The sequence below is a fragment of the Momordica charantia genome (genome assembly GCF_013281855.1).
Source record: "Momordica charantia cultivar OHB3-1 chromosome 8 unlocalized genomic scaffold, Mcharantia_2.0 BLBB01000008.1, whole genome shotgun sequence".
Lineage (NCBI taxonomy): Eukaryota > Viridiplantae > Streptophyta > Magnoliopsida > Cucurbitales > Cucurbitaceae > Momordica > Momordica charantia.
In genome coordinates this window covers 18,891,832-18,907,491 of record NW_028275166.1, presented here as the reverse complement: position 1 = coordinate 18,907,491, position 15,660 = coordinate 18,891,832, and the positions used below count along the sequence as shown (strand labels likewise).

Below are 15,660 nucleotides of genomic sequence, written 5' to 3'. Positions count from 1 at the left end.
ATGGAGAAAGATGAAGATTAGAGTGATTTTTGGTAATTGACATTTTTTACCCTAACATACTTTCATTACTCTGCATAGCTCTTGGCCCTTGCTAAAGACTAAAATATCCTATCCTTATGATACAAATATGGATATATATATATATATCCCCTCAACTTGTTGAGACTTTATTCACTCTTCAACTTGTTATTTCCTTACCAAAAATCTCGTCACAAATTTCGGCTATTTCTCTCTTTACACTATTCCTATGGGATTTAATTAAAAAAAAAAAGGGCTAAAGTTTTGCCAGGATTCGGGCTCAAATTCAACTGAAAAATTGGGTTTGGGTTATTGACCGGTTGAAATTCTAATCACAATGAAAGAAACTACTAGTTTTTATGCATGAAATTGCATAAAAGCCTAAGACTTAGGCAATTTTAGTTTAAATTGAATAAAAGTCCAAGATTTATGTCATCTCAATTTAAATTTTATAGTCCTCACCATAATCATATTGGATGTGTTATCCTAAACTCGTAGTTTGTAATTATGTAAAAACAAATTTATATTCAATAAAGTTTTGGCTTCATATTCAATCAATTTGTTGTTGAACTTATGCATTGCATTGTCCAAATCCAATAAACTAAACATCTAAGGTTATTATCATGTAACTGTGACATATATATACTTGGTATATATTTGATATACCCTCAATATACAAGTGGATAATGTCCTGAGAATAACCTAAAGGGTCTATAATATATGGATAAGGCTCGGTACCTTATCCTGGCAACACTATGGATACTGTCCGCTTTGTAAATGTTATAGACAATCCAATCTAGATCCTTTGTGTGGAGATATGCAAGTGGAGGTATTCTATACAATGAGTTTGTATAAAACCGGACCGCGAAATAGCCAATCTTTAGATGTAAGGCTGTTAACTAACAGATTGCTATTTCATAGGATGACCAGGAAACTCATTCTCAATCCTGAGTGAGTTATGAACTCCTGCCTATAAGGGCTCGTCCTTTGATCTGTATGAGTGAGAGTGGCCCGAGTTGTCGACTCAACATTCCAACCATTTTGGGGACGAGACTGAATACTGGAGAGCTGGGAACATAACTTCACAAGACGAAATTCACTCCTCTCCGACTTTCGGGTAGTAGATGAGTGTTCTCTTAAATGCTGACTCTGGAACTTGAACAAAGGGCCTCACCCTCTCACTGGCCTGAGAGAGACGTCCGGTTATTGGTAGGACCATAATCGGGTTGTTCATTAAAGTAGCGTGGTATTTAAGGAATAAGATGTAACTCAAGAGTAAAACGGTAATTTGACCCAGCTTGAGTTACGAGCACTCGTGAAGGATTGATTTGCCATTAATAGTCATATATCCGTGGACACGAAAATATTATGCAGTGAGAAGAGTGTAGCGGCAGGTCTTTAGTGGAGTGACTCGTAGATAACGAATATTGATTAACTAAGTTAATGAGTTTGACCAATTAATCTCGTATCATTGGAGCTTCTCATCTGTACCTTCATTAGATTCCCTTGCTAGCTCACAACGGGTAAAACGTGGATCAAGGACTACAAAGTAATTTTAAATGTTCAAATTATATAAGGAACATATATAATATATATTGATACATCATATATAAATATATATTATGAGAGAAATGTTTCAACACGATTCAAATAATTAATATGAATTGCATATTAAAACTATAGATTATACAAGAGAGAATTTTTAAATATGATTCAAATATATAGTTTTAATTAAATATGTGATATTTAAATATTTAAATATTTATATATTTTGAAGATAAATAATTAATTGTTAACCATTTATATATTTATTTAATTAATATTTGAATTTGATTAATTAATAATTAATTAGATTAATAATTATTAATCAAATTAATTAATTAATTATTAATTAGATTAATGATTATTAATTAATTAAATTATTAATTATTAATTAGATTAATAATTAATTATATTAATAGTTAATTAAATTAGTTAAATGTTAATTAATTTAATTTCATTATAATTAATTAATTATGTTATTAATTAAATAAGTAAAATAAAACTCCCCTACATTTTGGTAACTCCCTGCATCATTTTCTTGTTAAAACGGTAGAATTGTTCTGTAGTTAGCTGGCTCTTGCTTAACAAAAATAGGAAAATATTTTCTCTACAAAAATTCTCTCAATTCCCTTTTGTTTTAAAAACAAGTGCTCCCACAGGCAAGTTCTTCGTTCCCAGAGGATAGCGATCGGTGGTAGTGAACGGATTTACGGGAGTTATTTGAAGACGATCTTAAAATATAAGTTCTTTCTTTTCCATGTATTTTCATTTTAATGTCTAGTTTTTCTATTCTTAAAATTCAAGAACACAAGATCGTCGTTTCCGTTGCGGGATTAACGTCCCTTCAAATCTCAGCTCAAGATTATGCAATCCCAGTTGAAATTGCATAATTGTGGTTCGAGATTTGAAGTTGCGCACAAATCGCATGAATCTTGTAAAAAGCCAAAACGCATCTTAGTCAGGATTGTCCGACAATCCAAAATTTATATAATTTTTAAATTTCTAATTAATAAATTTAGTCTAAAAGTCTAAATAAGTAAATGTTTTATTTTCTTTTTCTTTCTAACGAACATCCAAAAGATAAATTTAATTATATTCATTTCAAATTATTCTTATTTCAAACCACATAAATCATTTTAAATCATTTCTTGAATGTTCTCGATGTCAAATAAAGAGTAAGAGAAAGTATTGAACTATAGAAAATAAAAAATTAACTCATCGATTAATTTCATTGAATTTCAAAATAAATTACTTATAATATTGTCCTATTTTAATTGTTAAATAATAAATTTAGATTAAAAGCTTAAATTAATAAAGTTTTTATTTTCTTTTTATTTCCAGCTGACATCCAAACAACTAAATTTAATTATGTTCATTTCAAATTATTCTCGTTCTAAACAAAATAAAGAATTTTCAATCATTTCTCCGACTTTAAATCACGGAATTTAAAATCATTTCTTAAAACATTCTTGATACCAAACAGAGGGTAAGAGAAAGTATTGAATTATTGAAGAAAAAAAAACATGTCTGAAACTATCTGTGACTTTTTTTTTTTACGTATAATCCAAAATGGTTAAAACAAAGTTGTGATCGTTAAAAAATGTACTTAATTTTTGAAAAACAAGGGCAAGACTATATATTGTATTTTTTAATTGTAATGAAATAAAAAAAAAAAGAGTTAACTGTCATTTAATAAAAAAAAGTTTTCGTGACAGTTTTTAACATTCACAAAATCATAAAAAATCTGAAATTTATCGTTTTTTCTCGCAAAATCGTGCCTCCACCATTTCGTGACAATTTTTTTCTACTGTCATTGAATAAAAAAAATTACAATTTCGTGACAATTTTTAATTGTCATAAAGTTTAAAAAATCCGGAAAGTAGCATTTTTCCCGCCAAAAGCGCACCCCACAATTTGTGACAACTTTTTTTTTACCCCAAACTTTTTTACTATTCATAACTTGTTGACGTTTATGCCTAAACTCGTGGTTTGTAAATTTCAAATAAATATTTATTCAATAAAGTTATTATAATTTATTTTAGAATTGCACTAACTCAAATCCAATAAACTAACATCCAAGGTATGTCATGTAACTGTATAAGTATATAACAGATACAGTATATATTTAATATATAACATATATATTTGATATACAATGTATATATATATATATAGTATATATTTGATATATAGGTGGCTAATGTTCCAGTAATAAACTAAATGGTCTATAGTATATGGGTAAGGTTGGGTTCATTATCCTGGTAATACTTTGGATACGGCTCACTTTGTAATAGTTACAAATGACTTGATCCAGGTCGTTCCTATGGACACATGCGAGTGGGGGTCTCCTATACAATGAGTTTGTATAAAACTGAACTGCGAAATAATTAATCTTTAGCTGTAACACTGTTAGCTAATAAATTAATATTTTAATAGGATGACCAGGTAACTCGATTTTAATCCTGAGTGAGTTATGGACTGATGCAGGGATGTTCATGGGGTGGGGCGAGACGGGGAAGGCTTCCCCGCCTTCCATTTAATTCCCCATCCCCGCGAAATTCCCCACGAAATTTCGTAGGGTTCGGGGTGGGGATTTTTTCCCCATTTATTCTTTTACTTTGAAATTATTTTCAATTAAACAATTTTTCTTAAGAAAATTTCTAATTAATTAATTAATTTTCAATGATAAAAACTTTACTTACATGGTCTAATCCTCCTATATATATTTGGTGCGTAGAGAATAATATAGTTTTATTAGTATACGTAAGTATAGAAAGAATAATAAGATTTTTTAGTATATATATATATAAAATGCGAGGCGGAGCATGGAACGGGGAAGGAGAATGCATTCTCCGTCCCTGTCCCCATTTAGGTGACGGGGAAAAACTTTCCCTATCCCTGCCACATAGGGAATTTAAACAGGGATTTCCTGTCCCATTTAGGCGGGTCCCGCTGGGGGTGGGGCCCCGTGGGGAAAATGAACATTCCTAACTCCTGCCTGTTAGGGCTCATCCTTTGATTTGTATGGGTGAGAGTGGCTGGAGTCACCAACTCAATATTCCTACCATTTTAGGGACGAGACCGAGTGGGGAGCTTGAAACATAACTTCACAAGATGGAACTCACTCGTTCCCAAATTTAGGGGAGTAGATGAATGTTCCCTTTAGTGCTGACTCTGGGACTTGAACAAGGGGCCCCACCCTCTCATTGTCCCCGGTGTGGCCGTTTGTGTGTTTGAGGCTCCACAGACGTTTTTTTCCTGTATTAATATAAATTAGTTTATATTAATTTAATTGTATCATAGGATGCCAAAAATCGGTCAACTTAGCTACTTATTTTAATGCATTATGAATGTATTTTATTTCGAATGATATGTTCCATAAAGTATGCCATATAGTTTTAAAATCATACCATAGGTTAAGCACGTTCATGTATCATATGTGTATAATAGTTATAATGTATGTTAGCATGATTTATTTTCATAGTTGATTAATATAAGTGTTGTATTAATTAGATGAAAATAAAGTTGCATCGAGCATGACATTTCTTTATTTTTTTTATCATGATATTTCTTTAGTTAATATAATTGTTATATTAATATATGTCGTAAATGCATGACTATAGGTTTAATTTCTTACATTTTATAAGAGTTATAAATTTTGATAGATAGAAATTAAAATCTATAATAAAGAGTTGCATATAAATATAAGGTCTAAGTTAATTAATTTTAAAGGGATTTAAAATTAATTAGACATTATATATCTTCTAATATGATTAAGGGTAGTCTTTTATTTTTTTTAACTATGTTTAAAATGAAATAATAAAAGGCTAAATATAAAACATTCCCTGTAAAGGATCCCTATTTAAGGAAGGTTTTGTCTAGGTTGAGATATTTAAGGTGACCTTAAGGGAACACCTTTACCTGAGAACCGACCTGGGGGCTGAATTATTCAATATTTTATATGCATGCAATAATGTCATTAGTTTATTAATACGTTTAATAAACTAAAACATTAGTGTACAACTACCAATATAAATAGTTGTATTGGGCCGACTAAAAATTCACTTAGTTAATATCACTTAGCAAGAATTTACCTAAGTAATAAACCCTAGTCATAGAATACTAAGTGGGAGCAAAAGAGAATGTGTAATATACTATGTATATTTTTGATATACAAGGTATATGTAACATATTTTTTTTCTCTCATGTCTCTCCTTAAAGTTCACACTCATGCTCGACCTCGTGTCGCCCTGGGCGCGGCCTCCCTATGGAAGATGTTTGCATGGTTCAATATCGAGGTGAATGAAGATAGTATTCATAGTAAGTGGGAAAATGACGTGTGACAACATATCCACGGTCTCCGTCATTAGTTTGCAGTGAGATTTTATACATGACTTGTGTGTCATCCTGAAGCGATCATCCCTACTGAGGGTCCATTATATGGAATCGAAACAAAGACAAACTCTAGAAATGAATAAGTGTTTCTTGGGTTTTGCTCCAATATTTTCTTTCCCTACGACCGGATTATTGGAGCGGACCTTCGAGGTCTGAAAATGGTTAGTCACACTTACTGGGTAAGATTTAGTTGAGAATGTCTCACTTCAGTGAAGGAGTAGTTGTCTGCCTTACGGTAGCTGTTGTTCTAAATCACTAAAGTGTCGTTGCAAAACAATTTTGTTAGGTGTTTGATTACTTTTGCTAAAATTTGATTGAGTTTAAAGGATAATGCATGAAACTGATATAAGTTTGTTTTTATTTTCAGCATGTCGACTTCTATTATTGCTCTGTTAGCCGCTGAAAAACTTAACGGCGAAAACTACAAACAATAGAAATCGAACCTAAACACTATACTCGTGATAGATGATCTTAGGTTCGTCTTACAAGAGGATTGTCCTCAAGCTCCTGCGCCTAACGCTACTATGGCGGTGCGTAACGCCTATGACCAGTGGATCAAGGCCAACGACAACGCTAAGATCTACATCTTGGCAAGAATATCTAATGTGCTTGCTAAGAAGCACGAGGACATGGTCACTGCCAAGGAGATCATAGGCTCGTTGTAGAGCATGTTTGGACAACCATTCTCATAGGCTCGACATAAAGCCCTTAAGTTCATCTACAACTCCCGCATGAATGAGGGCTCGTCAGTGCGAGAACACGTTCTCAACCTGATGGTCAACTTCAATGTGGTAGAGATGAACGGGGCCGTCATAGATGAGCAGAGTCAGGTCAGCTTCATTCTAGAATCTCTTCCGAAGAGTTTCCTGAAATTCCGCAACAACGCGGTTATGAATAAGCTGGAGTACACTCTTACCACGCTCTTAAACGAACTACAGACCTACCAGTCACTTATGAAAAATAAGAGACAGGAAGGGGAGGCAAACGTTGCCACCTCCAAAAGGTTTCACCGAGGTTCGACCTCTGGAACCAAGTTTGCGCTCTCTTCTTCTAGAAGTAAGACTTTTAAAAAGAAGAAGGCTGCTGATAAAGGGCCCAAGATTGTAGACAAAGAAAAATGTTTCCATTGCAACGGGGACAAGGAAGTGCAATTGCCCGAAATACCTGGCCGAGAAGTAGAAAGCCAACGAAGGTAAATATAATTTACTTGTTTTGGAAACTTGTTTAGTGGAAAATGATTATTTCGCCTGGATACTTGATTCAGGAGCCACTAACCATGTTTGTTTTTCATTTCAGGGAATTAGTTCCTAGTGGTAGCATGAAGTCTGAGAGATGACTCTCAAGGTCGGAACGGGAGAAGTTGTCTCAACTGTGGCAGTAGAAGAGTTTAAGTTGTTTTTAGACAAGAAATCATATATTTTATTAGATAATGTATATGTTGTTCCCACTAGTAGAAAGTCGGTCTTCAATAACAGTTAAATTCTGTCATTAACATCATTCATAACAATTATGTTATTGTCATCTATTAAGGCATCAAGAAAGAGGAGAAGATGAAAATTTGTCATCAATGCATTTTCAACTACAGTTATACTTTGTCATTAATAGATTTTCCATCACAATTAATAAATATCACGGAAAGTCATTTAATTACAATTTATAACTGTCACTAAAACAATAAAATATTTTTGTCATTCTGTCAATAAATACCTAAAGATGACAGTTTATAAATTGTCATGAACTAGTTTTTAACGACAGTTAAAGAGTGACATGAATTTTTTTTAACGATTATTTATAACTGTCATGAAAACTTTTGTAGTGATAGTTTTAATAGTCAATATTGCCAGTTTTAACAATCACGAAAAGTTATATAATGACAACTTAAAAATGTCATGCAACATTAAATAATGACATTCGATAAATATCACGTAAAGGTTTACAACGACAATTTAGAACTATCATGATGTACTTGATAATATCAACATTTAATCGTCAAGAAACAGTTTTAATTTTTTTTTTGTTACGAAACCTATTTTGTTGATATTTATAAATGTAACTTTTCATATAAACTTGTTTTGAAATGTTTCTAAAAATCGCTTTTCCATAGTTGTACTTGTGCCTGTCAATTGTACGTATTTTACATACAAGAACATATATATCCATTAGTACACCAACCCACCTACAAATATAAAGTGTATACATATAGTAAATTATATATACATGAACGAAGGTTTTCATGTCCATCAACCCCGTACATAAATAAACTATACCAAGTAACTACTAACCCAACAAAAATGGCCCAACAATCATCTTTTAGATATTCCAAGTAGCTACCCGTCGTGGTTCTCCAGACTCTTCTTGGAAGACCTAAGAAATGGACAAAAACCTCAAATATTTCACAATAGTATATGCAAAAGGTCAAACTACAACAAATGTAGCTAACATATTACTATTATATGTTGTTAGAGTTCATACCGTGTAAACGTGAAAGGTCAAACTACAAAATGTAGCAATATATTACAGAAATGCTCGGCCCTGCTTCCTTCAACCCTCTCTCCAACATGCTGAACAACATATTCAAAACAAACAATTAAGAAAACACGAATCTAACTTCGGCGAACATACACAAAAGTGGAGAACCTAAACTTTCAAATTTCTTACACTGAGTTTACTTCCTCTTTCTACTCATTGTAAAGGTTAGCATAGTAGAAAAGAAAATTATATTTCAGTCCTTCGGAATTAACACACTTTCATAGCCTTTATGCAGTGCCAGAGAGCTAACAATCACAATACGCACCTAAGATATTTTTCTTTCCTTCAAATCACTCATACAAAACCCTTCTTTCATAAAAACAAAACGCAAAAAGGCAATATCAAACGGTTTTTGAAATCCTTAAAATACTAAAGACTGTACCCAAACAAAACTGATTTAGGAACAACACAGATGTTGAACACTAACAAACAAAAACAATCTACTTATCTAAATTGTAATTTGGCTATCTTTGCTGTAGGATAGTCACACAATTATCCAACTAAACTTTCAACTACACAATTATCCAACGAGACATTATACTATATGCATGACATATATAAACACTAAGTCTTAATTGGCTACTTATACAATCTTACATAAGCAAGTCAAGCCTAAAATCAATGCACGATATTCACAAAAGAGACCACATAAGTAGCTAGAACGGGAGAGAAAGACAACCAGAAACAAGATATGAACACCCCAATCTAAACAACATAGCTTTAACAAACACAAACGGAAATGAAAATTGGCTATCTTTGCTGCAGGATAGCCATAAAATTATCCAACTAGACCTTCAACTATATGCATGACACAAATATGAACAATAAGTCTTAATTGGCTATCTTTGCTGCAGGATAGCCACACAATTATCCAACTAAACTTTAAACCACACAATTATCCAACGATACATTATACTATATGCATGACACATATAAACACTAAGTCATAATTGACTACTTGCACAATCTTACATAAGCAAGTCAATCATAAAATCAATGCACGATATTCACAAAAGAGACCACATAAGTAGCCAGAATGGGAGAGAAAGACAACCAGAAACAATATATGAACACACCAATCTAAACAACGTAGCTTTAACAAACACAAACGGAAACTATATATGTACATTCTCCATTCCTTCAGAAGACATGAAAACATAATGTCTAACTAATTTTATGGGGTGGTAAATTACACAACGAATAATTCTACTATGACCAACATGCTTCTCAAGATCATACGATATGTTTCAGCTCAAGAATATAGTCAATAACATGAGGCGTTAATAGTGACAGAGAACCATACCTCAATATACCGTTACAGTATATGTGGTTCATGCTGAGGGTATTGCCCTAAAGTATTTGATGGAACCCTTCACTGAACAGAAATTTTCAATCTCCAACATGTGGCGGGCAACAAAACGACAATGAGTTACATAAACATGGAAGCCAAAGAACAAGATAGCACATATACTACGAAGAGTATATGTGCGAGAGTATGAACTCTACCAACTCCCTTCTAATCACATCCAAGTGCTCTTGTGTGTAACACTACGGTGCCCCTTTCATCTATACATATTTATATCAAAGTCAAAGCAATGCAATGTGAGAATATATATTATTATTCAAACATTCACACTAGGCTATAAACGTACGCATTCTGGGATTGTTGGTTACGAGCGAAGACTATATCATGCATGAACCGCATGACATAGTATCCACATTCTACTGCATTCGGTTGTTTTGGGCACTGTGAATATAACATATAAATAATACACTGCAATTAATAAGTTACACATAAATCCGGACAAATAATTGAACTCGAAAAACGCTTTACCGGTACACGCTTCAGAGCAAATGGTTTTTTCTGTATATTTCTTACAGCCCTTCACCAAGTGACTCATATAAGATATTTCATCATTATATATGCTAAGAAATATTCAATACTACATGAGGAGGCATGCAGTACACTTATATGGTGATGACACTAAGAATATCATCTGTCAGGCGATTTCTCATCGAGTCAAGAAAAAATGTCATATTCTTTGCGGGAGACATCACTATCAACGTCCAATGATCTCTACAAATCCAAGTTAATAGTTACTTATTCGCACGTACAAAATATTTATCTATGGCCAATACGAAAACTTACCCGGAATGATATGGAAACATCAGCAGTTGGTTCAACTCCAATTCTGAGAGTCTTTTAGTCAATACTTGCATGTGGTTTTCTTTAAACAGATTAGTTATGGAAGTGGCCCCAGCATCTAGAAACTTGTACGGGCTTGATTCATTTTCATTGCCCAACGATCTATGTAAGAACCTACACAAAGACGTTGAAAGTTCAGTATTTAATAAAGCAATATATTGATCAACATAACGTACTCTACAACCAACAGAAAATCAACTTGAAAGCAATTAGCTTACGTCGTGTAGGCATCAATGCACGGAGTAGTTGTCGGTTCCATATGAAAAAACTTCTGTACATTCTCCACCATAATAAACAATTTATGTTCATGATTGAACACATCCTTCGATATAATCACTTGAATTGCCCTTCTAAAGTAGTTTATCTCACGAGTTAAACATGTTAGACTAACGAGCGCAGGTTGTGTTGGAGATTTTCCACTTGCCAAACTGAATAGCTCCCTCGAATGTTTTATTTCCTTCAATTCAAGATAATATGGTTGTTAACGATGAACTAATGAATTCTTACAATCAACTACGAGATGTTACCTTCTCATTATTGGATATGACTAGACTTTGTGGCCATAATATATGTAAACATATTTCTTGTGAGAGAATATCATTTCCTCCATGCGTCGGAATTGGAAGTCGAGAGTCGTCATCAACCACCACGTCTAAGGACAATTTCACGTTTCCATCCTTCCTCCCAGATTCAAATATAGTGCCCGCAGCGACAACATTATCGATGGACCCAAGTGCCAGACGACAATGAGTTCCTTCCTGTATTGAAAACAATATTTATAAGCAGTTGACGACGTTATTTTTCTTGTTTCCTTAAATTTAAAAGCTGGTGAACACTTACCTTGAACTCCAAAGTTTCTTCCTTGTCCAATATCTTCAAGTGAACACATACAGTAGCATCAGTTAAGTATCGATAACTACGTGCATTACATTTTTTATAAGAAAACTTGGTAAACATAAACACTTACCTCATCTATATTCTCCTTTTTTAAAACGTTTTCATCTCGCTCATGCTTCGATAAAGTACCACGCTTTGATTGCGGAGATTTTTTTGAAGCGTTTTTAGATGGTGTGGTATGCTTTGACTGAGGAGATTTCTTTGGATCGTTTTTTGATGGTGTGGTACGCTTCGACCGAGGAGATTTCTTTGGAGCATTTTTAGATGGTGTGATACGCTTCAGTTTAGGAGATTTTTTTGGAGTTTTCTTAGCTGGCGTGCCATGTTTTGATTTTGGGGAACCTTTTTCATGCTTCTTCAGTTTCGCTTGAAGTTCTTTCACAAGAGCTGCCATTCGATCATACTCTTCGATGTCCACCTTTTTCTCTCCTACTAGGGGCGCTGAGTGTTTGGTTGGATTATGGAAGTACTGGGTTTTTGTTATGCCTCGACCTACTACTCTAACAAGTCTGGGCCGATCCTATTTGCCCAGTGTGATGGATAACAAATCCCCATCTTTGTCCACATTCTCTTCTTGCAAGTCTTGCGTTATCATGAGATCATCCTATAATTATAACAGCAAATATAAGTTCAAACAATTCTTATTCGTGCTTAAAGATTAATATAACACTTACTATGCGCTCTACGACTTTCTGTGTCGGTCCATGCACAATCTTCCCCTCGCGATTCGTTCGAGCCTTCTTCCATAAGATGCAACGATCTGATGGTATCTCATGTGATGCATCAATTTTCTACACACATAGTTAAATTTAGTTAATAAGTATTGCTTAAATTGTTATAATAAATATATAACGTACCAATTCCTCAGCAAGGTTTGCATAACCCTTCCGCGACATGCAATGGTTATACACGTACTTTTTACGCTTTTCTCTATTTGTCTCACTTTGTCTCTACATAAAGGCATTAATGTCTCGATGTACTACTTTTTTTGATATAGAACATAGATAAATGATGTGCAAAGTATCCAGATTCTTATCCGTACCTCAAAATCTTCAGTCAATCTAGATTTCACGAACACCTCCCAATGTTCATGCGAAATATGCGAGTAGTCTTCTGAAGGAGCTTTTAATTTATCCTTGTCGTTTATCAATGGCTTAATGAACTTGTTCGTGAGCCTGTACTTAAAGTTTCTAAAAGCAATCCCAGCCACTTGAATTAGATTTTTTTTGGTTCTATGATCAACTACAAATCCACCCTGTATGGCCAATACAAATCGTTTAACATCAGTGTTCATTTGTAAACCAAGTATAATTACTTAAAAAATTATAAAGATACACGTATCAAGTCATAGATTTTCTCCTTCGTCTCGGATGGAACCGATTTCCATGTTTCGTATATTATGGGAATATGGTATCGCACACTTATTCCAATAAAAGTCTTCAATTTCGTCGCATTATGTCCAATCAGTTGCCCTTTCACGTTTTACTTAATAACCCGTCGGTGACCTTCGCTGCTAATTCGTGTAATCTCGTGCAACCCCGTAGGTCCACGCTTCTTCCTCGTCTTGCTGGTTTCGCCTACATTTGTCATTCTGTCGTTCTGGTACAAATTCTCTTTAGTTATGTGGAAATTGCACTACCGAAATAATTCAATGTAAAGATAACCAATAATAGTAATTGAACATTAAATAAGACAATAAAATAAAAACTCAGTAATATTACTAATATTACATTAACAAACAGGAAAATAAAACAGAATACGTGAACTCAATATAGTCTAATGTGAACAAAGCGATGCATGCTAAGAAAATAATTTAAAACAAGGCCTTCTAGTATATACGCTTTAACCAATTGCCTACGGAAAACAAAAAAGACAACAGTGCACACGTGTTAGAATTTGATTAACACAACAACAAATAAAAAATTTTAAAATATTGTATACACGTACTCAATACATAATTAAATATCAACCCAGGTGCCTTCACAATCTTCTCTTGTATATAGTGGGCCATTTTCATCAACTTCAGCTAATGGTGTGTCCTTCAAGATTGAAGTATAGTGCAACGAAGAATCATCAAGATCATCCTCGGAATAAGTGTAACTGAAGTCTTTCAGTGGGGGTATCACTACGATTGACCATTGTACATCACTTGGATCTTCTACATAGAAAACCTGTCTAGCTTTTGATGCCGGTATGAATAAATCTGACGTGTGTCCAATACGATTCAGATCAATTAGTGTAAATCCAAATTCGTCTGTTCTAACACCGTTGTGGTTTTCAACCCAATCACATTTAAATAGTGGAAGTTTAAATGTGTTATAGCTAATCTCCCATATCTCTTGAATGACCCCATAGAATGACATGTTTCCAACTATTGGATTCTTATTTTTTGCACTAGACACTTGAATTGTCGTGGCAACTAAGCTTACCCCACTATTTTGGAAACTTCTAATATTGTCACGTTGTTTTGTGCTATAAGAACATCCATTTATCCTAGAGCCGCATACATCCTAACCTATGGGTTCGGTCCATGAGCCATCCAGCACAAGGTTTTCGAAATGCATTTACCATCCATAATTTTGCTCATCACATATGGAAACGAAAAAAAAAAAAGACACATCTGATTATACTGCATGCCTATCAAGTGTACAAGATATCTGAATTATGGACATTGTTCACCTTATCACGTATCCAGTTGCCGAAGCTTCTGGTGTGTTCATTCTGAAGCCACTTCATATTATTTGACCTATTCGGATTTTCCTCTTTCAAGTGTTTCATGTGTTGTCTGCAACAAATGTTGAGTGTTATGAAAATCTTCAACTGCAATATACTTATGAGATTGAAATCTTAATACCTTTGATGTGGTTCCACTTCTTCAGTGTTCTTCAGTACATAAATATGAGCTTGCTTTAGATGTTCAACACTCGGCTTTACGTATGATCCAGCTGATAAAGACCTATCACGGAGACTCTCTTCTACATTGTTTTGCGAGCCAAGTCCAACTGCATCTAGTCCAGAAAGAAACTTAGTACAAAATTCAACAGCTTCCTCCACTATATATGACTGTGCAATACTTCCTTCAGGACGGTTTCTATTATGCACATATCCTTTCAATACTTTCATATATCGTTCAAATGGATACATCCACCTTAAATAGACAGGCCCGCAAAGTTTAACTTCTCTCATAAGGTGAATAGTAAGATGCACCATTACATCAAAAATGAAGGTGAGAAGTACTTCTCCAATAGACATAATGTAACCACTATATCATCTTGCAATTTATCCAATTCTTCAACATTCACAGTTTTAGAACATATTCGATTGAAGAATAAACACAACCTGATAATGGTATATCGCACATGCTTGGGTAGAACTGAATGTTGCGCGATTGGAAGTAGTTGTTGCATCAAAACATAACAATCATGAGATTTCAGCTGGCTGAGTTTCAAGTCTTCTAGAGAGACAAGACTTCGAATGTTGGAGGAGTACCCTTCAGGAACTTTGACATCATACAAAGTCTTACATAAAGTTCTTTTTTCCTCTCTTGATAATGTGTGACAGGCAGGAGGTATATAAATTCTTTTCCCTCTCGTTACTGGTGCAAGTTCAATGCGAATATTCAACTCAATTAGGTCAAGCCTAGCATTTATTCCATCTTTACCTTTTCCTGGAATGTCCAATAATGTTCCCATGATATTTATACACACATTCTTCTCGATATGCATTACATCCAAACAATGTATGACATGCAACTTATTCCAATATGGGAGTTCAAAGAAAGCAGATTTTCTCTTCCAATACCTATTGGCAGTTTACGAACTCAACTTATTGTCGTCTTTCTTGCCCCTTGGGAAGTTCATGTCAGTAAGTATTTTAAAAATAGCATCTCCCGACAAAGGTTGCGCAGCATTTGCACGCTCTTGCCTACCATTGAATGCCTTTTTTGTTTTTTGTATGGATGATATCTTGGTAAAAATCATGTCCCATGTACACATTTTTTTCCCCATAAACCAACCGTATTGAAGAAGTGTTAGTGCCACATATCGGGCAAGCTTTATAACCCTTCATAGTGC

At 34.0% G+C, this 15,660-nt stretch overlaps 1 pseudogene; it reads right to left on the bottom strand.

The window, feature by feature from the left end:
* Positions 1–13,545: 13,545 nt before the first annotated feature.
* On the bottom strand, positions 13,546–15,312 carry LOC148209713 (uncharacterized; annotated as a pseudogene).
* Positions 15,313–15,660: the final 348 nt, after the last annotated feature.